We start from the raw sequence: 14,510 nt of genomic DNA, 5'->3' as shown, positions 1-14,510 counted from the left end.
TAATATCAGAATAGCCATCTGACCAGTCAAGTTGCTGTGGGGTTCCATCTAGCTGTTTTCTGCATAGGAGATTCTTAATGATAGAGTATTTTGATTACCATTCAGTTAAAGCTAGTGCTAATGGCAGCAATGGTCTTCAGGTCATTTGGATTGCCTTGTCTCTGCCGATTGTTGCCCTTGATCATTTTGTTACTTTTGACAGAATTGAGTAAACCTTCAAAGCTTTCTTAGTTTTCCTGACTGATTCACAGTTTTGTGTATTGTCCCTGGGATGCCCCCTTCCCATATCTTTTATTCCTCTTTTGGAGTTTAAACCGCTCTCAGGGGTACAGGGTTTTATATCCTCCCAAATCATCTCTCTGTATAATCTTTGTCTCTAATCTCGCGTGTCTCCAGATCACATGAAACTTGATAGTGTTGAAAAACAGTGACCAGCATGTGTTCATTTAACAAACATTTAGTGTTTATGTGTATTCCTGGCACTGGGGATACAAAGGGGAACAATATCTTAACAGACATAGCTATGAAAGAATTAGGTCTTTGGAAGCGCTGCAGTCTTAAAATTTCTGTTGGATTTTCTGTTAAGCTGTGATTCTTCTGTGATGTCTTTTCCTTAATTTCTCTAGTCTTAAGTGGCAGTTCCTGATCATCAGAGAATGTCCTACAGTGTCGGACAGCTGTATTTTAGTGCTTCCATTGATCCAAAAACTTAAAAGATTCTAGAAATTCAGCAGTACTTTTTAAGTGAGTTACATTTTCTTACAATAGCATTTACATTCAGAAGTAGGCTGTTTTTGCCAACCTTTATGCTAGATAATGTTCTAGGTACTGAAATTACAGCAGTGGAGATAAGATAGTCTTTTATGGAACTAGTGTTCCATTAAGAGAGAATTCACATTTAGCCTGCTTGATGCACACCACCCCCCAACCCAAGACTCACAGGTTAGGAAGCATTGCTGTGGGCCTTACAAGGTAACTCCTAGGTTATTACAGCTCTTCCGATTTTCCTGCCTGATCCCCTCCTGCTATATTTGCCCTACACAGTTGCCATACTAATGATCTCACAAACACCAACATTCTTACTAAATCTTGACGTCAAATCTAAATTCTTGAGATTGGAGACATCGTATACTTTCCTGGCATCTTCCAAACCTTTTCCAATCTGACTGTGATGGTATTTAAACGTTTACTGTTAGGCTTTGAAATGTTATACTGCCTTCATCCACCTTGCTTTAACCCATTAATTCCTAGTAGTTAGTTTGGAGGATTATTCCATTTTCCTAAGAGAAATGATTGGAATGTCACATGAAATAACAGGAATATACAGGGTCTGTCACAAATTAACGCCTTTTTTATTACAAAGTATTTTATTCCAAAATCATAAGTATGTAATTGTGTAGCATAACTATCACATTCAAGCACACCATAAGACACTTTCGGTGAAATGTTCAAATTAGAACTATAAGTTATTGTGCCCATATTATTATCCTACCAACCACACTCAAGCAAGCCTTCTGCTGGACCATGTATATACGGTTGAGCTACCAAAATTGCCATATACAGCCCTGGCTGGTGTGGCTCAGTGGATTAAGCTCTGGACTTCAAACCAAAGGGTTGCCAGTTCAGGTCCCCAGTTGGGGGTGCACAAGAGGCAACCACACATTGATGTTTCTCTTTTTCTCATGCTCTCTAACATCTTTTTTTTTAAAGCTGGAAAAAATTGCCATATACAAAGTGATTTCTAGATTTTAATCAGTGGCCCACTTCAAGGAGCATTTAGAATCACTTAAGTGGCAGTTTGACAACAAAATGTGGGTAGAAGGGATAAAAGAAGTTGGTTTTATATCTGTAAGTACAACCTGGTCACTTTGATTATTCCCACAGCAAACTCGAATATTCAAGTCACCTATCACTTAGCATGCAGATGCACTTGATACAGGGTGGGGGCAAAAGTTAGGGTTACACTTGTGAGTATGCAAGTCACAAATGAGTTCGTTCTTGTGTTTATTGTGTTTTCCATGGGATCAACTGTAAACCTACTTTTGCTCCCCCTTCCCGCCCCCCATATATAAGGGCATACCGCCTTCCATCTCTTTCTAATATTAATTGTAATATTCCAGACAAGAAGTGCTACCTTATATTTGGGTCAGTTAACGTCTACAGAAAGAGCGCTTCAAAGAATTTCCCTGAAGCTGTTCTGAGAGTTAAGTGTCCTTAGGTGTGCTGTTATCATCTGGACTTAAATTTCAGCCAGTCAGTGTGCCCATCAGAAACATGGCTGCTTTTGCCCCTTGCAAAAATAATAATAGCCAGTGAAAAATATTTAACTGAATATGTGCTCTATTTCAAATGCTAATAGCTACTGGCATTTGTTAATACCTTGTTATGTCGAGTGCTGTTTAAAGCGCTTTTCATATGGTCTTTAGTCTTCACGACTTCATTGTACAGATGAAGCTCAGTGTTGCTGAGACACAGCAACACTTAGGAGCTGAGCCACAATTTGAATACTAAGCAAACTTGTTCAGAAATAGAGCCCCAGAGTATTGTAGAGAAAGGGGTTTTATTTGATTTTGTTTTTTTTGTTTTAAACTGGTGATTTCTCTTCTCAACTTCCCTCTATGCTATGTTCTGTGTTGGATTTCCCCTCCCATACTTAAGGTTTGTTCATTTGTTTTTGAATTATTTCTTTCCAAAGGATTTCCCTGTCCTTAGAAGCAAAAAACAGCCCTGGTTGGTGTGGCTGAGTGGATTGAGTGCCGGCCTGTGAACGAAAGGATCACTGGTTCAATTCCCAATCAGGGCACATGCCTGGGTTGCGGGCCAGGTCCCCAGTAAGGGGGCATGTGAGAGGCAACCACACATTGATGTGTCTTTCCCTTTCTCCCTCTCTTCCTATCTCTCTAAAAAACAATAAATAAATAAAATTTAAAACAACACTATTAAACAAAAGGTGCAGAAAACTTCCGATTTGCTCATATGTTTAGAAATTTTATTAAAAATGTCAAAATATTTATACTTCATTGGACCTATGTCTTGTCTTAAATTTTTTATTTTGAATTATGTTATTTAGGGGGAGGGCTATTAAAGTGTTCTCTGTGCCCATTTATGATCTATTATAGATCTCTTCCATTTTTTCCTGGATTTTTGTCAGGAGAGGTTTGGTAAGTAATACAGTTTGATTTTGTATGTCTCAAGGGTTTCTCACTCGGTCACATATTTGAGGTTTTTCCTTTTTTTATTCTCGCCTTTTTTCCTGGTGATTCTGTTTGCGGTATTAACTGAAAATCCTTGTGCTAATGCTAATTTTGATCTTTTTTTTCACTAGCGTGTATTGGAGCACTCAGACTTGAAGAAGGACATAGGTAAAAAGTATATGGAACATTTTCTGACATTAGGATTATGAAATTGTTTTAGTTGCATACTTGCCACATTCAATCTGAAAATTACTTATAAAACAAGTGGTACAGGTTTTACCAAAACAATATTTTCCTTCTATTTAATTTTATAAACATAGCATTCATTCTCTTAATCCATAAGGTAAAAAAGATGGTTTCATGTTATTAGGAAATACTGAAGACTTTAAAGTATTTCCCCTCTGTGTGAAATCAAGGGAATAGTGAATATTAATCTAAAACACATTTCAGCTTTATCAGAATCGGGCCTTACTGCTGCTTTGTCCCAAGTATTTTCTCACCCTCAGTTGGATATAAACTCCACGTCATGTCTGTCTCATATCTGAGCCAGGTGTACCAAATTCAGTGCTGCATGTCCTTGTAGAAGAGCAGAAAGCCTTGGACGTCACATATTCCTTTATTTGCTTTATAAAGTTGCTTTAAAAATTCTTTATTTTAATAGAGAGGCAAGATGTGTCACTCATTTTTAATTTTTGAAGTTAGTGACAAAAAATGTTAACATTAATTTTTCTGTCATACAAGTCTTCTTTGAAAACTAGATTTCTGCATTTTTTTTTTACTTGGAATTAAAGTTTGTTTAAACTCCATTTACTTGGAATAGAACTTTGTAGTGAATGAAAAAAACTAGGTTCTTCTGCAAAGTGAAGAGTAAGAACATGAGTTTCTACATATGCATAATATATATTCTTTTTTATTTTGTCTGGTCATCTTTAAAAGCAGGCTGTGGTGGCAGTCTAGAAAATGAATATATACAAATATCCTACTCTTACATCTTGATTATAGTAAACTAATTTAGCAAGGTCAAATTGGTTTCATCCAAGGTATCAGGTAGAACCATTAGTCCACTGAAGAATTTAATTAAAAAACTAGTGATACATTTGAGATTTACTTTTCTCTGATGTTTGGGTTAAAAGTTTCTCTCCTGTGATTCATGAAATGCTGCAGCTCCAGTCACTGCGCCATGCGCACCTGGGAGAAAGGCGGAGTCACCCACTGGCAAGCACCTCCGTTCACTGACAGCCTGCCAGTGACCATGGTTTCTAAAGTTCACTCTTGGAACCAAAGGCAAGAAGATAGGAAAGAAAGAGGGTGCTAATCAGATCAACTGTTCACAGCCTCTTTAATATGACCCTTTGGGTGATAATTTATATGAAAAATAACATTTTTACTACAAGTCTGCTTCTAATTTCAACATTGATTCCCCCCCTCCCCCCAAAATTTCCAAAAGTGTAGCTCAATGTCTTTTTCTAAGAAAGTAAGAGGGGAAAGCCCACAAATACTGGGAGAAGAGAATTGAAAAAGAAATAGAAATAGAGAAGAGGTTGCCAGAATGGAGTGGGGTCAGCATCAAAAAGGCAGGAGGTGATAACTGTTAAGTAATTTGTAGTGATTTGTTTCCTCTGGTTCACTTACAACTAACATGAAATGAGTTTCATCCTTTAAGCATGAAGTTGGAATGGGAAGCCAGCCTAGAGGCACAAATTGCAGCAGATACACTAGATCCAAGCAGCAGAAATGGCTGTGATGACATTCCGTCCAAGAGCAGTGGCATCTTCACAGGAAAAAGTCTGAATAATCATGAGTCTGATCATCTTCACCATCATCAGACAATGGATAGGATAAGGCTTCATGAGGGACATTTTCATGGCTTTTGGTTGTCAAGAAAGCATATTTAGAGAAATTGGAATTATGCTCAAGATTTTTTTTCTTGCTCCTTATTCTCCTGATACACATCTCACAATTAAAATTATCTTGACACTTTATTACAATCTTTTAAATGCATTTGCACGAGCTAAGGCTGCAGAAATCTCAATTTTGTGGACATGGTTTACCCCTGACCCTTTGTTTACTATGTCCAGGGTATCACCAGTTTGGGAGAGATACTACTTTGAAGTTGGTGGCCATTTTGCATCAGTGTTAAGGCTTAGCCTACAGGTTCACTTTTTCTCTTGGCTTTGTCCCTGAATTGAGAACTGAGTGGAAGTATGGGACAAAGCCAGCAGTGACACTCAAAAGATCCACGAGTCGTGTTTTCTTATTTGAAAGCTGGGTTATTGAGCCCACCTCAGTCAGGGACACTGAATGCTGAATTTAAATAAAGCAATAACATTACACTCGTTTTATACAATGACATTATAGAGAACTGTGCAAACACTTAGAGGTGTATCTGGATTTGTTGTGTCCAGAGGAGTAATTACTGTTCTCATGAGGGCATAGCAACATGTGATTCCCAATTTGCTTTCCACACCCTGGAGAAGGGCACACGAGTAGCTGAAAGTTATTAACACGGCAGTGAGGGCTACTTGTGTGGTAGTGGATATCTCTTTGGATTCCCTTCAAATGAGTGAAGAAACAGCTATGAAAACTGGTAGGGCTTTTGCTTTATCTCATGTCTAGTGGTCAACTTCTTATAAATGAGGCATGAAGAGAACTAATTCTCCAGATTATGAGATGATTCTTTCCAATCGGTACAACAACAGGTATAATGATTATGTTTCTCAGAATTTTCTGCCCTCCGCTTGGGATTCTGTAGGCTCAGTTCAGATGTCAGTGAATTTGTGGAATTAAGTGTGTTAGATGACTAAGAGGATTCGAAATACTAATTTCAAAGTGTTTTGAAATATAGGAGTCAACAACTGTCCTTGAAGGTAAGATTTACCCTGAAAATTCTTAGTGAGAGACTGGAGAGTGATAAGTTCCAAAATACAAATATTGAAGCTAGAATTTCCGTTGGCTGTTAAAACAAACTGCTACAAACTGAGATACCCAAGAGCAAAAGACTTGACAGCTCCTGCCTCTTACTGCAGTCTAACCCATGAGCTTGTCGAGTCCTATAGCAGACTTATTTCCGCCTAATTCCAGATACCAGTTTCACACAAGTGCTCTTGGCCATGTTGATTAGCTTCAGCAGTGTTTTGGTTTGAAAAACTTAACATTTTGTCTTCTTTCAATTTTTCTTTAAACTTGCAAACTAAGAAGCCCAGCGTTCCACCCAACTTGTTCTCAGTCTTAGTTTTAATTAATTTCTTAGGGATTTTTTTTTAGGTCATTTTAAATGGTTTTTTTTTCTTCCTTAAACGGAATTTTGCTGTGTTATTTATAATGTGAAAAGTAGGTAACATAAGTCCCTCTCGCCCTTTGCTGTCAGAATCTTGGCAATTAGGAGCAGTTGTTGCTATGTCAGAGTTTCATCCATGGATGTTCTTCTGGGATGGAAGGCACATCTAGTCCACTGTTTGTTTAATTGGGCAGTGTAAGTAAGGTCACTGGCTCTGTTTCCTAAACACCTAATTATATTTTGGCATTCCTCACATCTACGGGATGTCAGTCCAAAAGTTTAAGTTGTGGAGAGGAAAGAGGATACTTTGACCATACTTGAAAACAAACGTTTTGAAATTTTCTCCCCCTTAAAAACAACTCCTTGGGACTGGATGTGTTCATGATACTTTTAAAAAATTGGTTATAGTTACTATGTTCATCACTCATGAATTCCATATTCTGCCCTAGTCCCTGAAGGTAGTTTGATACACTAACTTTTGTTTTGCCTTTCTAGCTGCTAAGATAGATAATGATTATTGCAAAGTGCACATTTTTAAATGGTCTCCAGTGCGGACTGCTGAGCCCAGTGGTGGCGTGAGCACGTTGAGGAAGAATGTGTCATTTGGAATCCAGGACCATTCGGCAAGGATAACTGCCTGATGATAATGGTCAATGCTCAAACTCAAACGGCACACCGATGCCTTCCTCTCCCATTCCTCTACAGAGCAAGTTCTCAGCCTCAGCTCCCCTAGTTTATTTACTCTCATCTCCATTCCCAATGTAGTGATCTCTCCGTGCCACTTCTGGGTGTCAAAAGGAGTTGAATGTCAGTGTGTGAGTACAGCAAACCTACGTAATGATTTATGGGAAACATTTGTTTGCTAACTCTTTGAAGTGTAGGAAGCTTTTACTTTCAGTTTATGATTTTGCACAGATTTGACTGGCCAGTAGAAAATCACTGAAAACAATTTGCCATTTTAAATTTTCTTTGTAAAATTTTTTTCTTTACACATACTGAAGAATAAGTCAAGAATGCAGACTCATACTAAATTGATCAACTTGTGTCTGGCTTTTACGGGAGTTACATCTTTTTTCACTCAACATATATTAAAGGAACACAAAATTTTAGGCAATAGCAAACTAATACCTTTAACTAGAAGTTGAGTTTCATTGAGGAACAGAACATGGAATTTTCACATGCTGTAAGGTGTGATTCATCCCTGTTAAGGTTGGGAGACTCAGCACTACACCTGGATCACTTAATTTTATGTCCTTCCCTGTTTTACTGTGTCTGACCTTCAAGATTCATGACTGATGCTGAAATGGAAGCCACCCAGTGCTGAAATTTGGGGGAAAATGACTGAAGAATGCGAGGGGAAGTAGCAATTCATTTCTAGCATCCCTAAACCTGCTTTGTCGTGTCAACTCCACTGCAGTCAGAGGAAAAGAACAAACAGTCGTGGAAATTACCAGCTAAGCCTTACGTCTGTCCGTAATGTTTTTAGAAACTTCCAGGTAAGTGACATGTCTGTTTTGAAGAAAGACTCAGGTATTTTAAATCCAGTTGTTCCATATTAGTAAAGATGGACAGCTGCTTTATTCTGAGCCTCCAAAAGCCTTGCCCTTGCTAGGTGCAGTTCTGTGTTGTGGGAGAAGTGGAGTCGCTCCACTAACAGGGAGCTTTCCCCTCTGCTCAGCAGTTAGGCTGGAACTTTGATCGAAGCACATAAAGTGCCAGTTTTTGATGTTTTGTGCTCAAAAACTTTGTTACAAGTTATTTGAGTTTTAATCTTATCCCTCACTGTATCTATAGAAAAACTTTAAAAATGCTTCAAAGTTCCTGCCCGATTACATTTGCATTATACATAGTCAAATAAGAGTGAAATTATGGGGCTTTATAAGTCTTTATTAACACCACCTTGATTGGTTTTATAGATAATTTTTAAATTACTTAGTTATTACACACATACATAATAGACACTGTTGGAGGGCCTGGAATACAAAGACGGACTGGCATATACAGTTCGTGATCTCAGTTTATTTTTATTGACACAATACAGATGGAATTCTAGTTTAGGGAATTGTAATCAAATGAGGCTAATTCCATTTCTCCATCAACATTCCTTTTAACTAGCATGTTAGTCTGAATGTGGCTGATTCTGTTGAAGAGACCCTGCACACGTGCACTTGTGTCAGAGAGGTGATTACGAGGCACTTCCTGTGTGCCAGTTACTGTTGTAAGCTCTTCACGTTTTAAAAATCCTCATAACTACCCTATAAGTGTATTGTCCAAAGCACAATTTTCTTTGAGTCATGAGGCAGAGGAGTTAATAACTGCCCAATTTGCACAACTGTGATCTAGGACCAGTACTTGAACCAAGATAAGTTGATTGCAGAGCATGCCCTCTTAGTTTGTGTTGGATATTTATATATAGTACCTGTAGGCTATCAGTTACCTATAAAACATTCCAAATTCTTAATAAAACTAAGTTTTTAAAAAGTGTGGTTTTAAAAAAGAAAAGTTCCAATAGCACAAAAAGGCTAAAGATGCGATAAATTTTTTTTTAGAGAACCAAAAATTCCCTTTCTTTGGCCCTAAGAGTCATTCTTCTTGATGACCTCCCCTCTCATAGCCCATCCGCCCAGCCCCCAGCAGATCGTGTGCACACAAAAATCAAAGACTGGGACGGAAGCAGAGTGGCTCACGGTTACATTTTATTCTCAGAACCTTTACGCTGTGCCCCTGGCTCACCCCTCTCTTTTGGACTGTACGTTTTATCTGCTAGATCATGAGAAAACACAGCTGCTGAGAGTTTTTCTAGGGTTCTTTTTTAGAGAATAGATTAGGCTCTGCAGAAATAAAGGGAAACTGCTTTGAAAACCTCAGGTAGGTAACTCGGCTTCCCACTGTATGCATAGTTTATTTGAAGCTCCCGCACCGCTGTGCCCTGTTACACACTGTAAATCCATTTGGTCTTTAATAAACTGTTTTCTGAAGTGAGTGGTTTTTTGGTCTCATTTCCCATCTGGTTGTGTATCTTTGGTCACCTTATGTATGTTGTTATCTCCCCTTCAAAACGGGTTTAATAAGAGCCCTGGCCAAGTGGCTCAGTTCATTGGCGAGTCAGAGGTTGTGGGTTTGATTCCTGGTTGGGGCACATGCAGGAGGAGCTGATCAATGTTAAGAACACCTACTATATACCTAGTATGCTGAGCATTAGAGGTATATGTTTATATAATACATACAAAATTTAAAATTTATATCACATATAATATATGGAAACTTGGATCTTAAGCTTAATGAAAGTGCCACCCAGTACTAAAACTTCACAAATGTTTAAAGGGAAAACTAGATGTTACAAAGTTGATGTGAACAGCAGTTGATTGTGTATCTTAATCTAGTTATGATGAGAAATCTACCCTAGCGAAGCCACATTAACTCTTCTATGAATATGAAATAGTTTTGACTGTATTCTAGATCAGTGCTGCTCAAACTTTGGTATATATGAATCACCTAGGGATCTCACTAGAATACAGATTTTTATTCAGTAGGTCTGGGATCACCCTGAGAACCTCTATTTCCTTTCTCTCTATTGAAATAACTCACTACTTAAAAGTATACAATTTGATTTTTTAAAAGCATGCAACTGTTAATGTCTTAATCAGGACATTTTCATTTTGCCACAAAGGAAACTTCACCCGTCAACAGTCACCCCCATTCACCACCACCACTACCACCCCTCAAAGTCTCTGGCAACCACTAATCTACTTTATGGCTGTGGCTCTCTGGATTTACCTATTCTGTGCATTTCCTACACATGGAATCATACATTATGTGGGCTTCTGTAACTGGCTTCTTAATGTTTCCAGGTTCACCCATGTTGTGTCATGTATGTCAGGTACCTCATTCCTTTTTATGGCTGAGGAATGCTGCCCTGCATGGACAGGCCATATTTTATTTCTTCGTCAGTTGATGGACATTTGGGTTTTCTGCTTTTTGACAATCATGAATACTACTGTTGTGAACATTCATGTACAAGGTTTTGTGTGGATGTGTGTTTTCGTTTCTACCAGGAATAACAGTGGAACAGCTACATGGTAGCTTTTAAAAAAAAACTGATGAGATTTACTTTCTCAATTGGAATTGAACAGTATAATATTAACGACACAATGTGCAATGGATCTAGGTAATAAAGTTAACATTTTGAACTAAATTTCTAAAGTGATTACTATTTGAGCCAGCATTTCTAATAATACCCAGAGTGATGCTGGATAGCAGACTCTACATTAGAGCCCCTGTAAACAAGACCATGAACTTGAACTTAGGTCAGTGGGCAATGTCTGGACAGCAGCAAAGGAGTGTTTGGGCTCTCACAAGGCCTTTTGTCTTATTCTACCAGCCATTGCACGTTAGTTGAAAGGCAGTTATACATTGAGAATGCCCGTATAATTGGCAAAATATATTTTTAAAGATTTTGTTTGTTTGTTTGTTTGTTTATTTATTTATTTATTTGGAGGGAGAAAGAGAAACATCAATGTGTGGTGGTTTTTCACATGGCCCCAACTGGGGACCTGGCCCGCAGCTCAGGCATGTGCCCTGACAGGGAATCAAACCTGCAACCCTTTGGTTCGCAACCTGCACTCAATCCACTGAGCTACACCACCCAGAGCCTAATTCGCAAAATACTAACCAAGATCTTTGATAGTGTACATAATTCTGGGTGGTTCTTCAATACACTGGTGACAGCATGTTGGGGGAGAAGCATGAATGAACAACAGAATCTGAAAGTGTATACATTCCCTTTAGTTGAGCTCAACAAATGTTTTGAAGGGAGATATATACACGTGAACGGAAGTATACACACAAGTAATTTAATGCATTGTGAACATTAAGTCAAAGGAGAGCACATTCAAGTAAGACTCAGGAGACTGGGACTCCAAAACCCAGTCCCATTATTCATTCAACTAAGATTTGACTTGCTGTGAAAGATTCAGATTCTGAGCTTTGGTTCACAATTTGATAAAGTCTAGGTGGGCAAAAAGCAAGTATAATGCCATGAAGTAAGGGGAGAGAAGTATAGCTTAAAGGTCATTGGTGATGCAGATGAGGTAGAGGTGACTTCCACTTCATATGAAATTAGGGGGACTGTTGGGGTGGTAGAAATCAGAGGATGACATTTAAACTAAGCCAGAGTTTTAGAAATAGAGGTGTATAAGGAGGGTGTATTCTAAGATTCTGAGGCACAGTTCTCTGGACTGGCCATCAGTTGTGGTCAGCTACACTCAATAGGCCGGAAAGTCAAAGGAGTAGGAAATACGGGTGTAGAGATAAATTGGGCATGTAGCTTGGTGCCTTTAGTGGAGGTGCAGGGTGCTTGGTCTGGTCCTCAATTTTTACAAAGTGTATTATGTAATATACTCTAGGACCTAACCTGTACAGCCCATTGTTGACAATTGTCAGCTGCCCTACGAACTGATTTATGAAGCACTCTTCAAAATAACTTCTTGTGACATATTTTCAACCTCTTTGGCTATTTGCAAACAAGAGTAATTGTCTTCCCATTCCAATAGATAAAATTGCAGGACAAAATTGCCATGAGTTACACTGAACAAGTTTTCACATGACTTGGGAATTCTTTGTATATCTATTGCATAACAAATTATCCCCCAAATTTGGTTTATTTACTTGGTTTTTTAATGTAATTTAGTTTATTTTAGGGATAGTTTTGGCATCAATATTCATGCAAAAAGGCTAAAAACCAGCTGTTGGCCCAACCTAAGGATGAGATACTGGTAAAGGTAATAGCATACTTCTAACATTTATTCCTTTTGTTTGCGGTATGTTTTGTGGCCACTTGTTGCAGAGCTGAGGCTGAGGCATCCTCATATTGATTATATTCCTGGGTTCCCTTCAGTATGAGTTCTCACATGTCAGTAAAGGCAGGATCACTGGAAGTTTTTCCAAAATGGATACACTCAAGAGTTTTATCCAGGGAGGATTTTCATGCATCTAATGCAAGAGGCATCATTAAAAGACTCCCTCATTCATTATATTCACAAGTTGCTTTGCAGTGTGAGTTCTCACAAGTTTCTGAAGGAATGTGGAAAAAGGAAAGATTTTCCAACACTGATGACATCAAATAGGACTTTCCAGAATCAAATTCTCATGTCTCTTAAAAATTGAGAGACCATTCAAAGCTTTTCATAGTCGCTACATTCAGGGTATCTCACCGTCATTTGCTTGGTAATGCAACTGCTCGTACTGTAAGGTTTTCCACGTTCCTCATATGGGTGCCGAGACTTAGGAATTTAAAACAAACACATTATCACACCAAGAGTGGCAGAGCTGAGTGGTCTGGCTCATGGTCTCCAAGAAGTTGCCATCATCCGGAGGCTTGACTGGGGGTGGAGGATTTACTTCGTTTGCTCACACACGAGTAGCGATTCGTGCCAGTTGTGGGCAGGAAATCTTAGTTCCTAGCCCAGTGGACCTCTTTGTTGGACTGACCTGCAGCTACCTCTCACCCCAGCCTGGGTGAAGCATGCAGTGAGCTTCCATTTCTACAACATCCCATTGGTCACTCAGGTCAACCCTGTTCAGTGTGGGAGGGGACCACAAGAGCAGGAATATCAGGAGGGAAGAATCAAATGGGGCCCCACAACTTGGGATAAGTTTAAGACCATTTGCGGTCCTATTAAGCCAGGTTTATAAGGCTGGCCTTTGGTATGTGAACTTAAAAAGGCTTGCTTATGATTCCTAGTGTATTTTAATAGTCTATGCAGGGATGTCAAACTCATTTTCACTGGCGACCACATCAGCCTCATGGTTGCCTTAAAAAAACCTAACATAATTTTAGGACTGTATAAGTGTAACTACTCCTTAACAGTTAAGCGAGAGCTCGGTGCTGCTGCCAGGTAGAAACAAGGCAGAGGGCCAGATTTGGCCCGTGGGCCTTGTGTTTGCAACCTGTGCTCTACAGTGATTTTTCCAAAAGTATTTTGACCTAAATGCAAATGGTTAGTGTATGTATAGCACTTTTGACAATTGGGTGGGCAAACATTTTTCTAAGATTCATAGGATGCTTAATATGTACACTGAGGTGAGTTCTAATATGTTTTAAGTGTATATGAGGTGCTAATAAGTATTCGTTGAACTGAATTGAGTGGATTCTCTTTTGGGCTTATTTGATAAGGGAATGGCAGGAATTAAGGATTGATTTAGAGGCAGGGGGAGGGAGAGTCAGGCAGGACCACTAGGTTTCTAGTTAGATTATCAGGTAAGTGATAGCTAGGAACAGACCTGGGATCAAGAGGGGTGACAAAGGAATTTGATCACAATTAGTTTAATGTGTCTCCGGAGATACCAAAAGGTTGAATTTTGAACACTTGCCAGAGTCCGCAGAGAGTGAGAGAGACGATTGAAATGTGTCCACAGAAATTGGCAACACGATGTCAGAGGGACAGTGGGGAGAGAGCAAATCTCGTGTGTGTTGAGTAAGTGAGAGGTGAGAAGGTGGAGTAGTGTCGACAACTCTCTAACTGAAGGAGAAGAAACAGGAGGCAATGGAGAAATGAAGCTTTTTTTCTTTTAAAGATTGGGAAGGGCAGGTGAAAACAGGAAGGTTCAAACTGTGAGAGGGGGAGTCTGGATGCTGGGCTGGAGCAGCGTCCCGGGCACCAAGGTGGCGGGTTCTGTCCCTGACTGGTGCACGTGCAGGAGGCAACCAATGAAATGGGTGCGTGGATGGGTGGAGCAACAAATCGATGTCTCCTTTCTGTCTCTCCCCCCTCCCTCTTCCTCTCCCTCCTCTCTCCCTCTCCCCCTTCTGCTATCTCTAAAAATTGATCAATAAATTAAAAAAAAACCTTTAAATATGATTGGGGATGGTGGCTGCTAAACCAAGTCTCCAGAGAAGATGAAAGTGAATGGAATGGAAGGCCTCGAAGGAGTGGACCTTGGATGAGAAGACATCTCATCCTCTGAGACCGGAGGTAAGAATATATAAGGTTGCAAGATGAGAAGGGGAGATTTGAGAGTCTACCTTATTTGAAACTTGT

At 39.3% G+C, this 14,510-nt stretch overlaps 1 long non-coding RNA gene across 1 annotated transcript; it reads left to right on the top strand.

Annotated features, from left to right (window-relative positions):
- The first annotated feature begins 3,963 nt into the window (after nt 1-3,963).
- Nucleotides 3,964-9,453, top strand: LOC118500531. The gene is made up of 2 exons (XR_004903094.1): nt 3,964-7,286; nt 7,756-9,453. It is a non-coding gene; the product is annotated as an uncharacterized LOC118500531 (long non-coding RNA).
- The last annotated feature ends 5,057 nt before the right edge of the window (nt 9,454-14,510 follow it).

Source organism: Phyllostomus discolor, chromosome 5 (assembly GCF_004126475.2).
Source record: "Phyllostomus discolor isolate MPI-MPIP mPhyDis1 chromosome 5, mPhyDis1.pri.v3, whole genome shotgun sequence".
NCBI lineage: Eukaryota > Metazoa > Chordata > Mammalia > Chiroptera > Phyllostomidae > Phyllostomus > Phyllostomus discolor.
Note: the sequence above shows the minus strand (reverse complement) of the source record. Positions and strands in the feature narration are given on the sequence as shown.